This window comes from Heterodontus francisci, chromosome 31, assembly GCF_036365525.1.
Source record: "Heterodontus francisci isolate sHetFra1 chromosome 31, sHetFra1.hap1, whole genome shotgun sequence".
NCBI lineage: Eukaryota > Metazoa > Chordata > Chondrichthyes > Heterodontiformes > Heterodontidae > Heterodontus > Heterodontus francisci.
The window spans coordinates 58,607,633-58,630,723 of record NC_090401.1 but is presented as its reverse complement, the minus strand read 5'-3'; the positions used below and the strand labels follow the sequence as shown (position 1 = coordinate 58,630,723).

Sequence of the window (23,091 nt, the reverse complement as noted above, 5' to 3'; positions counted from 1 at the left end):
GAACCAACAATGTGTATTTTGCGACAGATGTATTGACAACTGGAAGGTTTGTGGATCTTTGTAAAGAGATGCTATCAACTTATGAAATACTTTGCAATGCAATTTAGGTTTATAAATGGATGTGTGCAATCAAATATCAGTAAATCATTCCTGATTGTGCTGGGCATGACAAACCTTCTCGACACCTTCTGCCCAACATAGAACTTGATCCAAATTTTAACGAGCAAGTTACTTAAGCGTCAGTGTGGATCAACTGGTTGTATCTAGGTGGGCATCTTGTGCAGTCCTGATATAATGCCGCACTGCTGAAAAGTAGTTCCCATGTACCTGTTCTTAAGGTTCAAAGATCCCATTTTCCCATTATGAAGAGCAGGGTCTTGAGTGCTGACCAACACTGTTCCCACCCCCAACCAGCACAGTCACTTGTCCAACTGCTGCTTGTGGAAACTTGCTGGGCAAAAATTGTCCACCATGTTTGCCTACATAGCAACAATCATTGCACTTGCAAGTAACTAATTATATCTCAAACAGTTTGGGATGTTTCTCGGATACCTGCCGAGACAAAATATAAAAGCAAGTTTATTTTCCTGTTCTTAAAACTACACTTGGCTAAGAGCTTTCCAGCGACATAAAAACATTTAAAAACTTAAATGTATTTGCAAATTCCTGGTTATAACTACACAAAGCGCAGTTCAACTATAAAAGAGCACGCAACTTATGTCAGAATGACCTTTTGACTCGCCCACAATGATGCCCTGGAGGCGGCAGAACCGAATAATCGATGCCTGCACAAAACCTTCAGTGAAAAGTGCCCCGGAATTGCAGTTATAGGGCTTTGATTGTGGGCTCTTGTGACGCCAGGTTTGCGGGAGCAGTCGCTGCCTTTAGTCCTCTCGCAGTGTAGCGGGCGCTTCCTTGCTTTGATCAGTAGGGGTCGTGCAGTGTCAGTGTTTGTACTTTAAGAGTCACTTCCAAATGGGGGTCTCTCTCTCTCTCTTTCTCCTTTCACTGCGCAGTCCTCAAATATGGCGGAGACTGATTGAAATCTAAGCTTTGAGACACGCCAGAGGGGAGGGGAAAAGGAGGAATAAAAACATCCCTCCATTGGAAAAAGTAAGTACTGGATCCCCGTGGAGATGGGGAGGGGAAATCACCGGGGCCAAAACATCCCAGACGATCCTCTTTTGCAAACAAGGAGGGAACAAAAGCGCAGGCTTTTGAAGGAGCAGCAGCCCCAGTGGCGCTGGATATTTTGTAACTAGGCTGGATGTATCCCCTCAGTATCTAATGTATCCCCTTGTGCTTTGTATCCAGTGCTGGACCCTTTCCCGGAGTCTTTGCACTCTCGCAACCGGGCGGCTGCACTGTAGTGCTGCTTCTACATCTTTATGCATTGCCCTCCCCCCAAAGTCTGGGCTGTTTGTTGTTGCTTGTGTTATTTTCATTTCATTGTGAGCTGTTGATGGCTCACTGTCTCCCTCGTTTGTTGCAGGGCCCTTGTAGGTTACAAAGATGAAATTAACATCAGCCGTCAATCAAAGTGCAGTCTCCCCCCCCCCCCCCCTCCTCCTTCTCCCCCGGGCTGTTCGAGTGGAGAGAGCGCACTGTTTGCAATTTTAAATATGTATGTGCGGGGTTTTTTTTCTCTCTCTCTCCAGGATTGCTAACAAAGTACTGATTTGTAAATATATTTGACTGCAGGCGTCTGTGTGTTGTCGGGGCAACGATTTTTCTTTTTCTTAATTTTAAAAGAGGTACATCAAAGGCAGGTGGGAAAGCGGAGAGAGTGAAACTGAGAACACGGGTCCTGCTAAAAAGAATCATAAGTTAGCGGTTCAGAATACTCAAAATCCTGACCTGAGATATTCCAAAACCAACGGGCTCAAAGCGTTTTACATTCCTGTGCAAATCTGGGACTGAATTGTTGGCGATACATAATGGAGTACATAACACACACGCACACTGGGTATCATTTCTGATTCGCAGTAGTTGTTATTTTGTTGGATAATTGTGTTTTGTGAAGACTTGCTTGCAAAGCCTTGTCCAGAAATAGTTCCAGGTGTGCTTTAATTACTTGGGGGAAAGTAGGAAATCAGCTGTGTTTACTGTACCTCGTGTTAACCTGGGTTGGCACATCCCTTTCTTGTAATGAACGTGATCAGTTTAAAACCGAAATTTGACAGCAATCTTTTTGATCTGCGCGTTACTAGTTTTAAGATCTTGACGGCGAAAGTTTTCTTGGGTTTTGTCGAACGCGCGCCCAGAGTCACTTAACTGACCTTCACCCAAATCCTGTTTGTCAGAGTAGAGACTGGGCTAATGGAAATGCTGCTCTGGCTAGCTTGAAAAGCAGATGCCCTGATGTCTCCAGGAGAACCGCCCCAACAAAATGTAAGAGAAATGTTTTCATCTACAAAATGCATTTACTCCACAATTTTGTGGAGTGTCACTCGCTCCTGCTGGGGGATTATTAGCCAGATTGGAGCTTCAGCCTTTTCAAAGGGCTCATACTCTTCATAAGACTGAAAACATTTCTAAAATGCATCAATTCTGGAAGGTTTCCATTTGAGGGGAGGGGAGGGGGTGGGTGGGGAAATATGCAGTCGCGGTACAAGCCACATGTGAATGAATTTGTGAACGTCAGCTTGCTTCTTTAAAGGCACGTCACCCAGCGCTGTAAATGCATGTGGAACTCAACCGTTTGCCATTGTGATTTGAGCTACTGGCTTTTGTACTGTAATATGGAGGGTTGGATCTGCTGTTTTGCACTAGCTTAAAGATTTATCCCAGATCTCCAGTTCAGTGCAGAAGAAAGATGATTTTGCTTCCTCGAAATACTCTTTGTAGAAATTTCTTCCTTGTGATGTAACTCTCCTATTCCAACCTCCGCAGTAGTATGTATGATGCCCGGGCACCGAGCTTCAGAACCCCCTCATTCTCCAACCTAAGCTCCACCATCTAAAACAGCAAAGGTGCAGAAACGGGTTGGGTAGGTCTCTTGGGGAGAGTGAAAATATTGGAGGGTGAAGAATCTCTAGCGTGTTGTGGCAGGAATAGGTTTGTGCACCCTCTGAAATAGGGAATAGTGTGTGTTATGAGAGGAATTTGGGGTGGGGAAGGTGGAAAAATAACTGGCATTCAGATTCCATTGTAAAGTCCAAATGTATAGAGTGGAAGGTCTGTTCCTTAGTTTACATCTGATTACCTGAATTTTTCTCTTTTAAAGCCATGTTTTCATTTAATTGCAGATACATTTGCCTCCTGAGAGCTCCTGAACCTACGGCATGCTGGGCGTTGAGATCACTAATTGGATTTAAACTTGACGATTACCTGGAATTGATAAATGTCTGGAAAAGGGACATTGCAGCTTTCAGTGCTGTAATGAGGACTGAAGCCTAAATGTATGCAGACCAATATTAAATCACGAGCAATTTGCCCTTCACAAAAGCACAGACCTTTTGAAGGTACAGTATAAGTTGATGGGCTTTGTAAATCTATTCTGTTAAACATTCAGACCAGAAACTTTCAGGCTGCAAATGAAACCAATTGCACACAGTGCAGCTTAATCTCCTATATCCTAAATGGCAAGTCCATTTCAGGAAATTCTCCGTGACTGAACATCTGAATATTCTTTGGATTACTCTCTTTAGACTGATTTTTCTCTTGTTGCTGCTTCACCTGAAACCTGATATTCAACACCTATTGAGTTTGCAACTAATGTCCCACAAGTTTTAACGGCCCCTGTCATGTAGCCTCCTCTCTTTGCTGTTTATAAGAACTTGGGTAGGGAATAAAATGCTGGTTTGACAACTCTCCTCACTCCAAGTAATAAGTATTGTAGGGACAGCTTCCTCTGTGAGCTATTTTGTAGCAAAATTATAAATGTTTTTTTTTTCATTTCACTACAGATAATGAAAAAAGAAAATTTCCTCAAGTGTTTGTTTTGGTGATGTCTAGTTTCTCCTGTTTTAAGTTTAGTTACATTCAGAATAAAATAGCAGTAAAGTTGGAAGTGGACACTGTGATGTAAGAGGAGTGATCGGATGTAATTGTTGTTCTCCTACCGTAACCTGGAGCCTTGCCACCAACTCCAGCCCTCTCCCCACCTGCTCCCTTCTGTTGAACTAGAAGATACACAGTCTTGGTGTCCTCTTTGACCCAGAGTTGAGCTTCAAAGCCCCATCACCAATCCATCACCAAGACCAACTCTGCAGCATCTCTCTCCTTTGCCCCACCTCACTTGCACTTGTTATTGAAACCCTCATGTTCAATTACTTCTAAATGTCACAAAAGCATTCCTTGTCAGCCTCCTGAACTCGTGGCTCCACAAACTGCAGCTGCTACAAAGCTCTGCTACTTACATGCTGTCCCGTACTCCGTCCACTTGCCAATCATCTCAAGTCTCATGACCCCTATTGGCTCATTGTCTACTGGCAACCCCCCCCCCTCCACCACCACCACCACCAACTACCCAGAATGGAATCCTTGTCCCCATCTACAAATCCCTCTACAGCATTTACCTAACCTACCTCTGTAACTGCCTCCAATCCTGTGCCTTTTGATAGCTCAGTTCTAAACCTTCTGTCCAACAAGAAAATTGGTGGTGTTGTAAATAGTAAGGAGGAAAGCCTTAGATTACAGGACGATATAGATAGGGTGGTAAGATGGGCGGAGCAGTGGCAAATGGAATTTAGTCGTGAGAAGTGTGAGGTGATGCATTTTGGGAGGTCTAACAAGGCAAGGGAATATACAATGGATGGTAGGACCCTAGGAAGTAGAGAGGGTCAGAGGGACTTTGGTGTATTTGTCCATAGATCACTGAAGGCAGCAGCACAGGCAGATATGGTGGTTAGGAATGCATATGGGATACTTGCCTTTATTAGCTAAGGCATAGAATATAAGAGCAGGGAGGTTATGATGGAGCTGTATAAAGCACTAGTTAGGCCACAGCTGGAGTACTGTGTACAGTTCTGGGCACCACACTATAAGAAGGATGTGATTGCACTGGAGCGGGTGCAGGGGAGATTCACCAGGATGTTGCCTGGGCTGGAGCATTTCAGCTATGAAGAGAGACTGGATAGGCTAGGATTGTTTTCCTTAGAGCAGAGAAGGCTGAGGGGGGACCTGATTGAGGTATACAAAATTATGAAGGGCATTGATTAGAATAGATAGGAAGAAACCTTTTCCCTTAGTGGAGGGATCAATAACCAGGGGGCATAGATTTAAGGTAAGGGGCAGGAGGTTTAGAGGGTATTTGAGGAAATAAATTTTACCCAGAGGGTGGTTGGAACCTGGAACACACTGCCTGAATGGGTGGTGGAGGCAGAAACCCTCACATTTAAGAAGTATTTGGATGAGCACTTGAAATGCCATAGCATACAAGGCGACAGGCCAAGTGTTGGAAAATGGGATGGCCGGCACAGACACGATGGGCCAAAGGGCCTGTTTCTGTGCTGTATAACTCTATGACTCCTTTCCCCATTTTATGTTTGACAAATTTGAATTTTTTGAGGATGTAACTAGTAGGGTTGATGAAGGGGACCCAGTAGATTTCCAAAAGGCATTCGATAAGATGCCGCACAAAACGTTAATATGCAAGATAATGGCTCATGGAGTTGGGGGTAATATATTAGCATGGGTCGAGGACTGGTTAATAGACAGGAAGCAGAGAGTAGGGATACATGGAGCATTTTCAAGTTGGGAGGCTGTAACTAGAGGACTGTCGCAAGGATCAGTACTGGGACCTCAGTTATTTACCATCTATATTGATGACTTAGACGAAGAGACAAGAGAGTAATGTATCTAAGTTTGCTCATGATACAAAGCTAGGTGGGAATGTAAGCTGAGGACACAGGCTGCAAAGAGATATGGACAGGTTAAGTGAGTGGGAAAATGGTGGCAGATGCAGTGTTATGTGGGGAAGTGTGAAGTTATTCACTTTGGTAGTAAGAATAGAAAAGCAGAATATTTTTAAAAGGTGTGAAACTTGTAAATGTTGACATTCAGGGGATGTGGGTGTACTCGTACAAGGAATGCAGAAAGTTAACCTGCAAGTACAGCAAGCAAATAGGAAGGCAAATGGCATGTTGGCCTTTATTGCAAGGGGATTGGAGTACAGGAATAAAGAGGTTTTGCTACAATTGTACAGGGCTTTGGTGAGACTACACCTGGAGTACTGTGTGCATTTGTGGTCTCCATTTTTATGGAAGGATATACTTGCATTGCAGGCGGTACAGTGAAGGTTCACCAGATTGGCTCCTGGAATGAGAGGGTTGTACTATGATGAGAGGCTGAGTAAAGTGGGTCTGTATCCTCTGGTGTTTAGAAGAATGAGAGATGATCTCACTGAAGCATACAAGATTTTGCAGGGGCTTGACAGGGTAGACACTTAAGAGATTGTTTCCCCTGGCTGGGGAATCTAGAACAAGGGGGCACAGTCTCAGGATAAGGGGATGATCATTTAGGACTGAGATGAGGAGAAACTTCTTCACTCAAAGGGTTGCGAATCTTTGAATTCTTTACCCTAGAGGGTTGTGGATGCTCCATTGTTGAATATATTTAAGGCTGATATAGACAGATTTTTGGTCTCGGAGTCGAGGGATATGGGGAACAGGTGGGAAAGTGGAGTTGAGGCAGAAGATCATCCATGATTGTATTGAATAGCGAGGCAGGCTTGAGTGGCAATATGGTCTACTCTTGTTCCTATCTCTTATGTTCTTATGCTCTTCACCTCATTGGCAGAAACTTCAGCTGTTGAGTTTTTTTTCCCCCTCCGCATCTCTTGTATGCTGTGTATGTCGCGTTTTCTGTCTGATTTTCCCCCCGGCCTTGCTACCTCTCCCCTCACTTTTTCTTTTTTTAAACAAACTCGTCTTAAAATCTATCTGTTCAACCATGCTTCTGGTTATCTCTTGTACCATTGCTGCAAATTTGTTTCACGGTAGAAAATATCCCAGTTTACTTCTGTGTTAAAGATGCTGTATTAAATATAAGGTGGTTCAGGTTGATGGACACACAAAGTGAGGGTGTGTAACTTTAGTCAGGGGAAGTGATGGCATTGCAATACCACCGGCTCGACACTGTAGTCATGAGACTAGTATCTGCTCAGAAAGATGGTGTGCTGGCAAACTCCTGTTACGTAGTCAACTTCTGTGACTAGTGAATTCAGAGTTCTGTCTTCATGCTTGTGAGTATTTCGTGAGCTTCACACAAACTCATTTAATGCACTCACTTCCCACATTGATGGAAGAAAAAGATTAAAAATTTAAGTTTGAAAAATTCCCAATTGGTCCACTGGGAGGTTTTTAACCCTTGTGTTATACTGGCTTTGGTTATTTTTACAGCTTGTGTGAAGTGAATGCAACAAGAGATTACTACCTGGCTATGGTCTTCCACCTTTTGCTTCATATCAATACAAATTATTTGTTATTTTACAGTCATAAAGAGTGAATGAAGACTTAGCATATACTATCGACTGGCATTCGACCAACTTGTTTACACACGTAGCAGGAATATGTAGCTAAAAGTGTACTTCAGTACAATGTAACCTTTTTGGAGAAAGGCTGATTGAATAGTTATGCATTGATCATTCTATAGATGTTTATTATAAGGAATAGTTAGAAGCCTGTAAAAGATTTCTGTGAAAGGTTTCAGTGCCATAAAAAATTGATGGATATCATGAGGCCCTGGGCCTTCAACTCTGCTATTTTTGAACATAAACTTTCTTTTGCTAACATTATGGCCTGAATTCTGCTGTTCTCATGACGGTGAAACTGTCTTGTGTTCTGCTGAAACTGACAGCAACTCCAGGAGTTCGGAGATGCGCGGAAATGCAGAAGTTGCTGTCATTGAGGCTGTGCTTTTCCAAAGGATGTGCTGTAGCGGTTCTCACAGACTGCTATCTCCATTGTAATCATGAATTGATGAAAACTTCCTCTTAAATGCTGTTAATGTTGCTGTAAAAGCCCTTGCAAAAAGTTAAACTTTGTTCAATGAGGTGAAACTGAACTTTAACAGTGTACTAATTTGATAATTACTGCTAATAAGCTCACCGGCCCAGAAAAGATGATTTTATGTTTGTGGAATGTCAAATTTCTCCACAATGATTTTTTTTAAAATCCACATTTTAAAAAACATTTTTTTCTTTATTCGTGGCATGTGAGCATCACTGGCAAGGCCAGCATTTATTGCCCTTGAGAAGGTGATAGTGAGCCATCTCCTTGAACTGCTTCGTGGGCTAATGCATGGCAGATGCAGTATAATGTGGATAAATGTGAGGTTATCCACTTTGGTAACAAAAACAGGAAGGCAGATTATTATCTGAACGGCTATAAACTGAGAGGGGAATATGCAGCGAGACCTAGGTGTTCTCGTACACAAGTCGCTGAAGGTAAGCTTGCAGGTGCAACAGGCGGTAAAAAAGGCAAATGGTATGTTGGCCTTCATAGCGAGAGGATTCGAGTACAGGAGCAGGGATGTCTTGCTGCAATTATACAGGGCCTGGGTGAGGCCACACCTGGAATATTGTGTGCAGTTTTGGTATCCTTATCTGAAGAAGGATGTTCTTGCTATAGAGGGAGTGCAGCGAAGGTTTACCAGACTGATTCCTGGGTTGGCGGGAAAGACGTATGAGGAGAGATTGAGTCGGTTATGATTATATTCGCTGGAGTTCAGAAGAATGAGGGGGTTCTCATAGAAACCTAGAAAATTCTAACAGGACTTGACAGGGTAGATGCAGGAAGGATGTTCCCGATGGTGGGGGAGTCTAGAACCAGGGGTCATAGTCTAAGGATATGGGGTAAACCGTATTTTGTAGGTTTCAGTGCGATCACCTCTCATTCATCAAAATTCTAGAGAATACAGGCCCAGTTTCCCCAATCTCTCTCCATAGGACAGTCCCTCCATCCCGGGAACAAGTCTGGTGAACCTTCGTTGCATTCCCTCTATGGCAATAATATCCTTCCGAAGGTAAGGGGACCAAAGCTGCACACAGTACTCCAGGTGTGGTCTAACCAAGGTTCTATACAACTGAAGCAAGACTTCACTACTCCTGTACTTTCATCCTCTTGTGCTAAAGGCTAACATACCATTAGCCTTCCTAATTGCTTGCTGCACCTGCATGTTAGCTTTCAGTGACTTATTGATGAGGACACCCAGGTCCCTTTGTACATCTACACTTGCTAATCTCTTACCATTTAAGAAATACTCTGCACATCTGTTCCTCCTACCAAAGTGGATAACCTCACATTTTTCCACATTATATTCCATCTGCCATGTTCTTGCCCACTCACTAAGTCTGTCCAAATCCCCTTGAAGCCGCTTTGCATCTTCCTCACAACACACATTCCCACCTAGTTTTGTGTCATCCATGAACTTGGAATACTACAATTGGTCCCCACATCCAAATCATTGACGTATATTGTGAACAGCTGGGGTCCCAAGTACTGATCCCTGCGGTACCCCAGTAGTCACAGCCTGCCAATGCGAGAATGACCCGTTTATTCCTACTCTCTGCTTTCTGCCTGTTAACCAATCCTTAATCCATGCCAGTATATAACCTCCTACCCCATGTGCTTTAATTTTGCTAAGCAACCTTCTGTGGGGGATTTTATCAAAAGCTTTCTGAAAATCCAAGTATACCAAATCCACTGACTCCTCTTATCAATTCTGTTAGTAACATCCTCAAAAAACTCCAAGTTTGTCAAACATGATTTCCCATTCATAAATCCAGGGTAGGTACACCCACAGTGCTGTTGGGGAGGAAGCTCTGGGATTTTGACCCAGTCTCTACCTTTGTAATTTATTTTGCTATCTGAAAATTTAGATTAAAAGTGAAAGATTTTAATTGTTTCTAACTTCCTAGTTTGCTTCAGTTTGATTGGTTGCCTACCTGCTTGCTGATGTCACTGCTGTTGCAGTGCCAGATTTAAAATGTCATCAGGAACGGGAAAATTTCCAGCACAGAAATCGCTACTGACTGCAAAATCTCTAGGCCTATATAATGGTTGTATTGTGGAGCTGTGGAATCGAAGTGTGATGGGAGTGAAGATGATGGAGTTAAAATAGGAATTACTGCAGATTATAATACCAGACCCGAAACCATATTTGATGACCTGTACATGGTGCTTCATCTTCATCAATAAAATATGAGCCAGTAAAATGCTGTGGCTATTGGGTTAGGTGGAAGTGGCTGTTGTATTTGGTTAGACTCTACTTTCTAACTAGATTAATATTCTCTGCATTAAGAATGCTAATGTAAACTGCAAATGATACACTAAGACCCATTCCCTTATGCACATAAGTTATTAAATTCTAATATTAAAAAACTTGGTTCAGAAATGACATGTCGCGGGTATAGTTAATTGGATTTTTCCTCATTGTTTTTCTTTCAACTACAATTTCGCAAAAGGGTGTAAAGATAAGCCCAGCAACTACAGGCCAGTCAGTTTAACTTCAGTAGTGGGCAAACTTCTAGAAAAAATAATTTGGGAAAAAATCAGTAGTCACGTGGACAAATGCGAGTTAGTTAAGTAAAGCCAGCATGGATTTCTTAAGGGAAAATCATGTTTAACTAACTTGATGGAGTTTTTTTTAGGAGGTAACAGAAGGTTGATGAGGGCAATGCTGTTGATGTGGTGTACCTGGACTTTCAAAAGGCATTTGATACAATGCCACACAACAGTCTTGTGAGCACACCTATACCACATGGAATAAAAGGGACTGTAGCAGCATGGATACAAAACTGGCTGAGTGACAGGAAACAAAGAGTAGTGGTTAATGGATGTTTTTCAGGCTGGAGGAAGGTTTGTAGTGGAGTTCCCCAGGGGTCAGTGTTGGGACCCTTGCTTTTCCTGATCTATTTTAATGACCTAGACCTTGGTGCTCAGGGCGCAATTTCAAAGTTTGCACATGATACGAAACTTGGAAGCATTGTGAACTGAGGCGGATAATGTAGAACTTCAAAAGGACATAGACAAGTTGGTGGAATGGGCAGACAGATGGCAGATGATGTTCAATGCAGAGAAATGTGAAGTGATTCATTTTGGTAGGAAGAACATGGGGAAACAATATAAAATAAAGGGTGCAATTCTAAAAGGGGTGAAGGAGCAGAGGGACCTGGGTGTAAATGTGCATAAGCCATTGAAAGTAGCAGGGCAGGTTGAGAGAGCGGTTAGTAAAGCATACAGTATCCTGGGCTTTATTAATGGGGGCATGGAGTACAAGAGCAAGGAGGTTATGTTGAACTTGTATAAGACACTAGTTCGACCTCCACTGGAGTGTAACGTCCAGTTCTGGGCACCGCACTTTAGGAAAGATGTGAGGGCATTGGAAAGAGTACAGAAAAGATTTGAGAATGGTTTCAGGGATGAGGAATTTCAGTTATGAAGATTAGATTGGAGAAGTTAGGGCTGTTTTCCTTGGAGAAGAGAAGGCTGAGAGGTGATTTGATAGAGGTATTCAAAATCATGAGGGGGCTGGACAGAATAGAGACAAACTGTTCCTACTCATGAAAGGATCGAGAAAGAGAGGGCACTGATTTAAAGTAATGGGTAAGAGAAGTAAAAGTGACATGAGGAAAAACTTTTTCGCACAGCGAGTGGTTAAGGTCTGGAATGCGCTGCCTGAGAACGTGGTGGAGACAGGTTCAATTGAATCATTCAAAAGGGAATTAGACAGTTATATGAAAAATAATGTGCAGGGTTATGGGGAGAAAGCAGGGTAAGACAAAGGAAAAGAAAAATTTAAAAAAAGACTAGGAATTACTTGCTTCCTGCAGGAGTGAGACTCCGTAGTTTTAATTGTTCCCTCTCTGGTTCTCCAAGGTTTTGTTTCATTTCAGGATCATAAATCACATTATTAATGGGGGTCCTTACGACATAAAGTACCAGCCCTTACTTTTCTGTGGCAAGATTAATTTGTATCCACAATTTCCTAAAACACATGGGGAGGTTACAAGCGAGATCTTTTTTGTGAGGTTAACAGTGGAACGGCACAAATTGTTCAGCAGTTTGTGGTTGATAACCTGTGCCTCTTCCTCGTCACAAATTGCTTTTTTTAAAAAAAATGTTTTCATAACGATGGACGCTGTGAACTCGCTATTATTTTTCCAACCGTTTCTGGGTCCTTGGGTCTGCGCATTATGATCTTTTTATAAATTCCCATTATATATAAAATGGTGATGTTGCTGACAGGAGAATGTAACTGTATTATGACAAGTTTATAAATACAATTTCAATTGTAAGTGTGGACATGGCAATTTCAGATGGAAATATAAAATAAGAACAGAATGAGTTGAAAATATGGATTCATTTATATTGGATTATCTGCTACTCTGTGCTCCTTTTCACCCGAAGGCCACTCTTGATTTTGATTCTTGTGCGGCTGTGACTCAGTCGATAGCTCTCTTTTCTCTGGGTCAGAAGGTTGTGGGTTCAAGTCCCACTCCAGGGACTTGAGCACAAAAATCTCGACTGACACTCCAGTGCAGTACTGAAGGAGAGATGTTAAACCGTGGCCCCATCGGCCCTCAGATGGGCGTAAAAGATCCCATGGCACTGTCTCAATGAAGATTTATCCCTGCTGTTCTGGCCAATATTTATCCCTTAGTTGACCTCAAAAAAAACAGATTATCTGGTCATTATCACATTGCTGTTTATGGGAGCTTGCTGTGTGCAAATAGGCGCATGTTTCCTACATTACAACAGTGACTACACTTAAATTACTTCATTGACTGTAAAACACTTTGAGACATCCAGTGGCTGTGAAAGGTGCTAACTAAATGCTTTTCTTAAGTGCAATACCAAAGGGCATGGTCTAGTATGTACTAGCAATGATTAGTGCACATTTTTGTCCATCACACTTGTCTACATGCAAACTTCTGCTTCGGGCAGAAGGCATAAAGAAAACGGAAGCCAATTATTTGCAATCTAGAGAACACAGCTCCCTTCCCCCTGCCCCCACCACCACCCTGCAGAAGCCATACAATGCCGAGAGTGACCAACTGTTTTTCGCATCCAGTATTACTCAGGTTCAAATGACAGTAAATACATTAGATGGAATATTCCTGTTATTTGCATTCCGTTTGAATACCCCTACCCTTATTTGAGTAGATGTATTCTATGCCCCTCCCCCCCAGTACTAACTGCAGAATATCCTGGCGCAGATAGAGAGCTGGAGCAACAATTCCTAGCATGCTTCCTCACCTCAATTCATTGGAGGCACTCCAGAAACCTGGTATACATCCACTGGAAAGACCTACAGATGTGTGATTATCGATTACTTTCTGATGAGTTGTAGGTAGTGAAAATGTGATATTGCAATTATTATTCTTTGAATCCATGTAGGTGCCTTCAGAAATCAACATCTAGTGTAGTTACTGAAAGCACCAGTTACTTCGCTGGCCCTTTGTTTTTATAAAAGGAACATTCAAATTGAGTGAGGAACGAGAAAGACAGTCTGTCACAAATTCTATAGCTTTTTTAAAAAGAAGTGGAAACATGGAAGTGTTAAGACTACAGTTTGAATTTAGGGCTCAGATGAGTTTGTTCTCCTGGTTTGTCATGTACTCTGAATTGTTCTTGAAGTAAAGCCTAACTATCCATTATTCTCTAATTATTTTCCTACAGGTATTTGGTAACATGTAGTTTGTACTCTGTTGTTTGATCATTGGTTTTTCATTCTGATTGTCAGGAACCTAGGGTGATTGGCAAAGCTGATGGGAGTGCGAATATGTGGGCTATATGTGATCAATATTAATCCCACTATCAAAAAACTAATTATCTGGAAATTGTGTTTTTCTGTACTAGCACTTCTTGTGTTCCTCTGAAATTCTCCCCATACTATTTTAGAGATGTTAACCCATAGCCTGTTATTTTTTTTTTAAAAAAGCAGTGGGGGATTTTGAGCTAGGCATTTCAATCCATGCTTGTGTATAGACAATGTTGTCATGCTCATTGAATTGAATACAGTGTTGTCCCTGGTGTATTGGCAGAAATACATTAAAAATTGCACTTCATCTAATCCAGTTTAATGTGTGATTTTTATTGCATTATCTCAAATTGCTCCCTCCACTTTGGCTATCAGAAATAGGCCTTTAACCACTACTACTTCACTTTTTACGGAACAAAATGGAGGAACAACTTAAATGTGTAAGGACGCATGTATCCATCACACACTTTACTGAAAAGTAAAGGCACTTTTCTATTGTCGCTCCAACAGAATGGCACTGAAATGGAGACTTTTGCCCTTTGTGTGCCAGTCTCCCATCTGTTGGTATTGTTACTTGGCAAAAGTGGGAGAGGGAAATGCAAATTCAGGCAGCAGTAGATTTCCAACTTTTAGGCCAGGGACTGTTGTCTTGCAACTAATCCCAGAAGCATGTGGGTATGTTGCATGGCAAGCATTTCCTTGCTGCTAGAATGCTATTTGTGTGTGTGTGTGTGTGTGTGTGTGTGTTTGCTATTCTGTGCTACTCTTGTTTTGAAGCATGAAAGGAACTTCTACCTTAATTCTCACAGTTATACAACCCTGAAATATATTCCTTTTTTGTTATACAGGGGGGGGAAAAAAAAGGACTAGAAAAAAACTAACCGATTTACAAAATAATTACGGATGAGTAAGTCTGTTGGCATATGTTAATTAATTAGTTCGGAGCAACTCTAGTCTTTTTTCCCCCATTGCTGCATTTAATTGTTTTGTAAACAATTCCAGGATTTCACCTCCACTACTTTGCATTCGCAATGTTGATCAAACTCTGCATGAAAATCATCCTTCTGGTAATCAGTCATAAGTACATAAGAAATAGGAGCAGGAGTGGTCCATTCGGCCCCTCGAGCCTTCTCAGCCATTTAATAAGTTCATGGCTAATCTTCTACCTCAACTCCACCTTCCCATCCAATCCCCATGACCCTTGATTCCTTTGGAGCTCAAAATTCTATAGATCTCAGTCTTGAATATACTCAGCAACTGAGCATCCACAGCTCTCTGTGATGGAGAATTCCAAAGATTCACAGCCCTTTGAACAAATGCCTCCTCACCTCAGTCCTAAATGGCTGACCCCTTATACTGAGACTACAATCACTGGTTCTAGACTCTTTGCTGGTCATCGAGAGAGATACAGCACTGAAACAGGCCCTTCGGCCCATAGAGTCTGTGCCAACCAACAACCACCCATTTATTCCATATCCCCTACCACATCCCCACCTTCCCTCAATTCTCCTACCACCTACCTACACTAGGGGCAATTTACAATAGCCAATTTACCTATCAACGCTGCAAGTCTTTGGCTGTGGGAGGAAACCGGAGCACCCGGCGGGAACCCACGCGGTCACAGGGAGAACTTGCAAACTCCACACAGGCAGTACCCAGAACCGAACCCGGGTTGCTGGAGCTGTGATGCTGCGGTGCTAACCACTGTGCCGCTAGTCCTAATATTACCTTTTATTAGTTTGAACCTGTCACCTTGCCCTCCCCAAGAAAGCTGCATAGATAGTTTAGATCTGAATACTTCCTCGAGTACCCTTGTATGAAGTGCATCCAAACCTGGTGCATTTGCTAACCTTGAACACTCCTAGCCTATCAGTAACTATTGTCTGAAATTTCTATTTACGTTGGTACTTCTGCTTTCCCTTTTCAGCAAATTCAACATCTGTGCTGGGGACACAGCCCAGCATCTCCTCTGTGAACACTGAAAAAAATTTGTTCAGCATATTCACAATCTATTGGTAACTTTGATATCATTGCCACCTTTTAGGTTCTTTCAATTAACCCACCATTTCCTTTTTCACTGCCTCCTACAAATATGTTTCTAGAATTGCTTGACACTTTTAATACTTCCTGCTTTTTCTGACCAGTTTCTAGACATCTTGTATGTTGTCCCTTCACTGTCTGTCTTGCTTCACTGTACAACCCTTGGCTTTATACATTAGGAGCAATCTTTTTGTTGGCCCTTGCTGTACTCACAAGTCCCACTTTGACCTTTTTTCTCCATTAATGGTATGCCTCTGTGTGAATGGTATTCTTCAAGCTTTCCTCCCTTTGAAGTGGTCTCCAGCTCATTTTCTTTAGCCCACTGCTCATTCAACTTGGATTCTGTCTTTTTGAAAGTCAGTTCTCTTTTTTTTTTCCATCAGTTATGTAACCTTAACTTCTGCCAACCGGTGGTCACTGTTGCTAAGTTGTTCTCCGTCGCTGAACTCCTGCACAATTTCCTGGTTGTTCACTAGCTGTCAGGTCAAGTGGTATCCCTGGTCATGTGAGCTCCTTGACCAAGTGTTGCCTGTAGCAATTCAATGTTTTCACTCCTATTGCACTCGTTTATAGATTTCCCAATCCACCTCTGGTAAATAGTTACATTTATAGTGGGAGAGTGCCATGGGCAGGTGGGGGTGAGGTGAGGGGGTGGGGGCAGGGACAGTTCTCTCATTTCTTGCACTGATTGGTGTAAAGATAGTGATCTCTGAAAAGCTGACGGCATTCGAGACTTCTGAGATATGAATTCATGGATTATGGCAATCTTGTAATGCGGTAAGTCCATTGAGGTGAAGAAGGAGCTGCGGGACCCAAGAGAAGTCCTGTGAAAAGGTGCCCCGAACACCCAAAACATCCACGAACGGCCCCCCCGGCCGCAACTTCAAAGCGCCCGCGGGAGATGGCTCGGAGAGCATCTGCAGCGCACTGTCGGCAATGCTGCATGCCTTTATTTAAACCACTGCAAAAAAAAAAAACCCTTAGCAAATGTAATCACCTCTAAGTCTGCCAAATGATGCTTCACCTCCCGAAGGACGTGGATGAGCTTTCCGGACGTCGATGGTGGGCACTGAGGAAATGGCTTATTACCTGCACCAGATTCCACCCCCCCTCCCCCCCCTTTACCCCCCTTCCACCCCCCCCACCCCCGTCCCCTTCCCTGCTCCACCCTCTCAGCTCACCCCCTCACAACCCCGTCCCAGCCCGCCCCCCCCTCGCACCATCTTCACCCCGCACCCCCTTCCCCTGCACCCCCCCCCACCCCCTCCCTCTACCCCTCCCCCTTGCATCCCCTCCTCCCACCGGCACCATCCTACACCTGTGTAGGGGCCCCAACAACCCCACTGCCTTGTGGGCGTCTCGGGAGAGACCAAGGCTAAGGGAGTAAACCCTAACAGAAAATCCGGAGCGGAACCCCGTAGGCGGTCATGTGTCACCTTTGGCATGTTTCCGGCAGTTCCTGCAACCATACTGGTGCCAAACGTCGTGTCCTGCACTCCTTTGGACCCCACCAGAAAGGCCGAGAGGGGGGTTTTGACGACTGGGCAACTCTCAACCTCCATAAATTTGCCCAGGCATGCGCCATGGAGAGGTCACTCCATAGTTGCCTCACAGCGACTGAAACAACACGGAAGGCAGCAGTTACGGGTTATAAGTCCAGATAAATTGGCGTAGAAACTGGGCGCCACGGGTTGCCTTTGTCGGTGGGAGAGGTCATTGCACCTCACTGGACAGCTACCGCCCGCCTCAAACCGGGCAGCCCCCGGTCAATAAGGTTCTGTCCCGCCACAGTCTGCCTGCTTCAATGGGTGCTTGGAGCTCAGGGTCATTGCCCGAAAGGTGGACTGATACACCGCACCAAACAACATGAAAAAAGGAAAGAAGGTACCAGCCCTTCGCTTTGCAAGCTGGAACGTCAGAACTATGTGTCCTGGCCTGTTGGAAGACCTTACACAAATCAACGATTCTCGGAAGACCGCCATCATTAACAACGAGCTCAGTAGACTCAATGTGGACATTGCAGCACTTCAGGAGACTCGCCTCCCCGCGAGTGGCTCTCTAGCAGAGCAAGACTACACCTTCTTCTGGCAGGGCAGAGATCCTGAAGAACCAAGACAGCATGGAGTGGGCTTCGCCATCAGAAACTCCTTGCTCAGCATGATAGAGCCTCCCTCAAATGGCTCGGAACGCATACTGTCCATCCGACTGCTCACCACCTCTGGTCCAGTACACCTACTCAGCATCTATGCTCCAACACTCTGTTCCGCACCTGAAGCTAAAGACCAGTTCTATGAACAACTCCATAACATCATTAGCAGCATCCCCAACACCGAACACCTATTCCTGCTGGGGGACTTTAATGCCAGGGTTGGGGCCGACCATGACTCATGGCCCTCCTGCCTTGGGCGCTATGGCGTTGGAAGGATGAATGAGAACGGGCAGAGACTGCTTGAGTTGTGTACCTATCATAACCTCTGCATCACCAACTCGTTCTTTCACACTAAACCCTGTCACCAGGTTTCATGGAGGCACCCAAGATCACGTCGGTGGCACCAGCTAGACCTCATTGTCACAAGGCGAGCCGCCTTAAACAGTGTTCAAATCACACGCAGCTTCCACAGTGCGGACTGCGACACCGACCACTCCCTGGTGTGCAGCAAGGTTAGACTCAGACCAAAGAAGTTGCATCATTCCAAGCAGAAGGGCCACCCGCGCATCAACACGAGCAGAATTTCTCACCCACAGCTGTTACAAAAATTTCTAAATTCACTTGTAACAGCCCTTCAAAACACTCCCACAGGGGATGCTGAGACCAAGTGGGCCCACATCAGAGACGCCATCTATGAGTCAGCTTTGACCACCTACGGCAAAAGTGCGAAGAGAAATGCAGACTGGTTTCAATCTCATAATGAAGAGCTGGAACCTGTCATAGCCGCTAAGCGCATTGCACTTTTGAACTACAAGAAAGCCCCCAGCGATTTAACATCCGCAGCACTTAAAGCAGCCAGAAGTACTGCACAAAGAACAGCTAGGCGTTGCGCAAACGACTACTGGCAACACCTATGCAGTCATATTCAGCTGGCCTCAGACACCGGAAACATCAGAGGAATGTATGATGGCATGAAGAGAGCTCTTGGGCCAACCATCAAGAAGATCACCCCCCTCAAATCTAAATCGGGGGACATAATCACTGACCAACGCAAACAGATGGACCGCTGGGTTGAGCACTACCTAGAACTGTACTCCAGGGAGAATGCTGTCACTGAGACTGCCCTCAATGCAGCCCAGCCTCTACCAGTCATGGATGAGCTGGACATACAGCCAACCAAATCGGAACTCAGTGATGCCATTGATTCCCTAGCCAGCGGAAAAGCCCCTGGGAAGGACAGCATTACCCCTGAAATAATCAAGAGTGCCAAGCCTGCTATACTCTCAGCGCTACATGAACTGCTATGCCTGTGCTGGGACGAGGGAGCAGTACCCCAGGACATGCGCGATGCCAACATCATCACCCTCTATAAAAACAAAGGTGACCGCGGTGACTGCAACAACTACCGTGGAATCTCCCTGCTCAGCATAGTGGGGAAAGTCTTTGCTCGAGTCGCTCTGAACAGGCTCCAGAAGCTGGCCGAGCGCGTCTACCCTGAGGCACAGTGTGGCTTTCGTGCAGAGAGATCGACTATTGACATGCTGTTCTCCCTTCGTCAGATACAGGAGAAATGCCGTGAACAACAGATGCCCCTCTACATTGCTTTCATTGATCTCACCAAAGCCTTTGACCTCGTCAGCAGACGTGGTCTCTTCAGACTACTAGAAAAGATCGGATGTCCACCAAAGCTACTAAGTATCATCACCTCATTCCATGACAATATGAAAGGCACAATTCAACATGGTGGCTCCTCATCAGAGCCCTTTCCTATCCTGAGTGGTGTGAAACAGGGCTGTGTTCTCGCACCCACACTTTTTGGGATTTTCTTCTCCCTGCTGCTTTCACATGCGTTCAAATCCTCTGAAGAAGAAATTTTCCTCCACACAAGATCAGGGGGCAGGTTGTTCAACCTTGCCCGTCTAAGAGCGAAGTCCAAAGTACGGAAAGTCCTCATCAGAGAACTCCTCTTTGCTGACAATGCTGCTTTAACATCTCACACTGAAGAATGCCTGCAGAGTCTCATCGACAGGTTTGTGTCTGCCTGCAATGAATTTGGCCTAACCATCAGCCTCAAGAAAACGAACATCATGGGGCAGGATGTCAGAAATGCTCCATCCATCAATATTGGCGACCACACTCTGGAAGTGGTTCAAGAGTTCACCTACCTAGGCTCAACTATCACCAGTAACCTGTCTCTAGATGCAGAAATCAACAAGCGCATGGGTAAGGCTTCCACTGCTATGTCCAGACTGGCCAAGAGAGTGTGGGAAAATGGCGCACTGACACGGAACACAAAAGTCCGAGTGTATCAGGCCTGTGTCCTCAGTACCTTGCTCTACGGCAGCGAGGCCTGGACAACGTATGCCAGCCAAGAGCGACGTCTCAATTCATTCCATCTTCGCTGCCTTCGGAGAATACTTGGCATCAGGTGGCAGGACTATATCTCCAACACAGAAGTCCTTGAAGCGGCCAACACCCCCAGCTTATACACACTACTGAGTCAGCGGCGCTTGAGATGGCTTGGCCATGTGAGCCGCATGGAAGATGGCAGGATCCCCAAAGACACATTGTACAGCGAGCTCGCCACTGGTATCAGACCCATCGGCCGTCCATGTCTCCGTTATAAAGACGTCTGCAAACGCGACATGAAATCGTGTGACATTGATCACAAGTCGTGGGAGTCAGTTGCCAGCATTCGCCAGAGCTGGCGGGCAGCCATAAAGACAGGGCTAAATTGTGGCGAGTCGAAGAGACTTAGTAGTTGGCAGGAAAAAAGACAGAGGCGCAAGGGGAGAGCCAACTGTGCAACAGCCCCAACAAACAAATTTCTCTGCAGCACCTGTGGAAGAGCCTGTCACTCCAGAATTGGCCTTTATAGCCACTCCAGGCGCTGCTTCACAAACCACTGACCACCTCCAGGCGCATATCCATTGTCTCTCGAGATAAGGAGGCCCAAAAGAAAGTCCCTCATCGAGAGGACGATAGCTTTTTGAGTACGAAGGGATATGTGGATAATGTGGGAAGGTGGAATTGAGGTAGAAGATCAGCCGTGAACTTGTTGAATGGCGGAGCAGTCTTGAAGGCCAAAAGGCCGACTCCAGCTTCTATTTCTTGTGTTCTTAGGGACCATACTTGGTGTGAGTTTGGACAGTGAATGTCGCGAGATTATTCAAATCACATTTGAGCTCGAGTCTTCCAGAATAGTTAGTGACTGGTGATTGGGAGTGAACAATTTATCCCTCTGTCCTTTTTGGAATACTGCGGCTGGTTGAAATGTCCGGAATGCTGCCTTGGCTGAGATAAGTAACAGTACAGACCAGGGTTTGAAGCTGTGTTCTGCCAAGTGTGTATGGTTCAGTGCCACAACATGTGATCCATTTATCCACTGGGATGTTGGTCCTGCTTTTGAAAGGTGCTGTGAAATTATTTTTTTCCGTCTATTACTGGGTGGTGTTTTGAAAGTGTCAACTTCCTTTCTTAAGCGTGAAAACAACAATCTTGAAGCTAGAAGCATGCCTGCTCCTGTCTGCTGTAATCGATGTGTGTTCAGTAGTGTTAAAGGTAATGACAGGTGGCATTTGACATGACTTTGAAATGACAAAACTACACTTGGGAGTTTCTAATAAAATGAATTATACTGAGTCACCCTTTCACTGAGACCTTTCAGAATTTATGATGAAATCATGTCCTAAGGGTAGTGCAGCATCCAATACCTAAAGTGTACAAAGTGACAACGTATGCCAGCCAAGAGCGACGTCTCAATTCATTCCATCTTCGCTGCCTTCGGAGAATACTTGGCATCAGGTGGCAGGACTATATCTCCAACACAGAAGTCCTTGATGCGGCCAACACCCCCAGCTTATACACACTACTGAGTCAGCGGCGCTTGAGATGGCTTGGCCATGTGAGCCGCATGGAAGATGGCAGGATCCCCAAAGACACATTGTACAGCGAGCTCGCCACTGGTATCAGACCCACCGGCCGTCCATGTCTCCGTTATAAAGAGGTCTGCAAACGCGACATGAAATCGTGTGACATTGATCACAAGTCGTGGGAGTCAGTTGCCAGCATTCGCCAGAGCTGGCGGGCAGCCATAAAGACAGGGCTAAATTGTGGCGAGTCGAAGAGACTTAGTAGTTGGCAGGAAAAAAGACAGAGGCGCAAGGGGAGAGCCAACTGTGCAACAGCCCCAACAAACAAATTTCTCTGCAGCACCTGTGGAAGAGCCTGTCACTCCAGAATTGGCCTTTATAGCCACTCCAGGCGCTGCTTCACAAACCACTGACCACCTCCAGGCGCGTATCCATTGTCTCTCGAGATAAGGAGGCCCAAAAGACATTGCTTGCTGACAATTTTCTCCATTGCTTGTAGGTGGACATGCCAGATTAATCCAAAACTCTGTCTACCTTTTTTATTTAAGAAGGAACTTGCATTCATCTAGCACCTTTTCATGTCCTCGGGGAATCCCAAAGGATTTTGTAGTTGATTAATTACCTTTTTCTGAAATGCAGTCACTGTTGTCGTGTAGACATACATGGTAGGCAATGTCCATGTGACAGGCTGCCATGGAAATGTTTGACAAGATGATCAATTCAAGTTTAAATTTGGTCAGGATATCAATAGAACACCCGTGGTCTTGATCGAGTAGCACTTTGGAATGTTTTAGATCCATCACCTTAACATCTTAAATGTGGTAACTTTGACAAAGTAGTCCTTCACTGAAGTCACAGTCCAGATTATGTGCTCATGTACTGGAGTGGGGCTTGAACTCCCAGTCTTCTGACTCTGAGTGAGAATCCTAATACTCAGCCTATCTGACAGTTTATTACACAGGGAAATCTTGCATGAAATTCCGAGATTTGTTTTCCTCCCGACAATTGAATTTTTAGTTTAGGTTATTATGCTGCATAACTTTTTAAAATTTGTTGTCAAATTAAGTTTTAGTTTAAAAATAATTCTTGTGAATTCTTAATGAAAAACCATGGTTCAAATGGTTGGATGAATGGCGAATGGATGGGGGGGGGGGGTGTGGAAGTGGGGTGGGAGAGTTGAAATTAGACGTGGACGGGAATGGAAAACAGACGTTATCGCATTGATTGCCTGTCTTATATAAAATAGGCAAGAGATATTTGGTTCCAATGAATTTGATAGCAACAATTCAGCTGGTACAGGGAATTTATCATTTTAGCAAATTG

The 23,091-nt window shown here is 44.4% G+C and overlaps 1 protein-coding gene across 3 annotated transcripts in view; it reads left to right on the top strand.

Moving 5' to 3' along the window:
• The first annotated feature begins 883 nt into the window (after window positions 1-883).
• LOC137347303 (polycomb protein SCMH1-like) overlaps window positions 884-23,091 on the top strand; it is a 200,103-nt gene continuing 177,895 nt past the window's right edge. The window contains exons 1-2 of one of the 3 annotated variants that reach the window (XM_068011705.1): window positions 884-1,113; window positions 3,249-3,464. The gene's annotated coding sequence lies outside the window, so the exon portion shown is untranslated. The remainder of the gene's footprint in view (window positions 1,114-3,248; window positions 3,465-23,091) is intronic. The other 2 variants (XM_068011703.1, XM_068011704.1) reach the window with 2 other exon arrangements.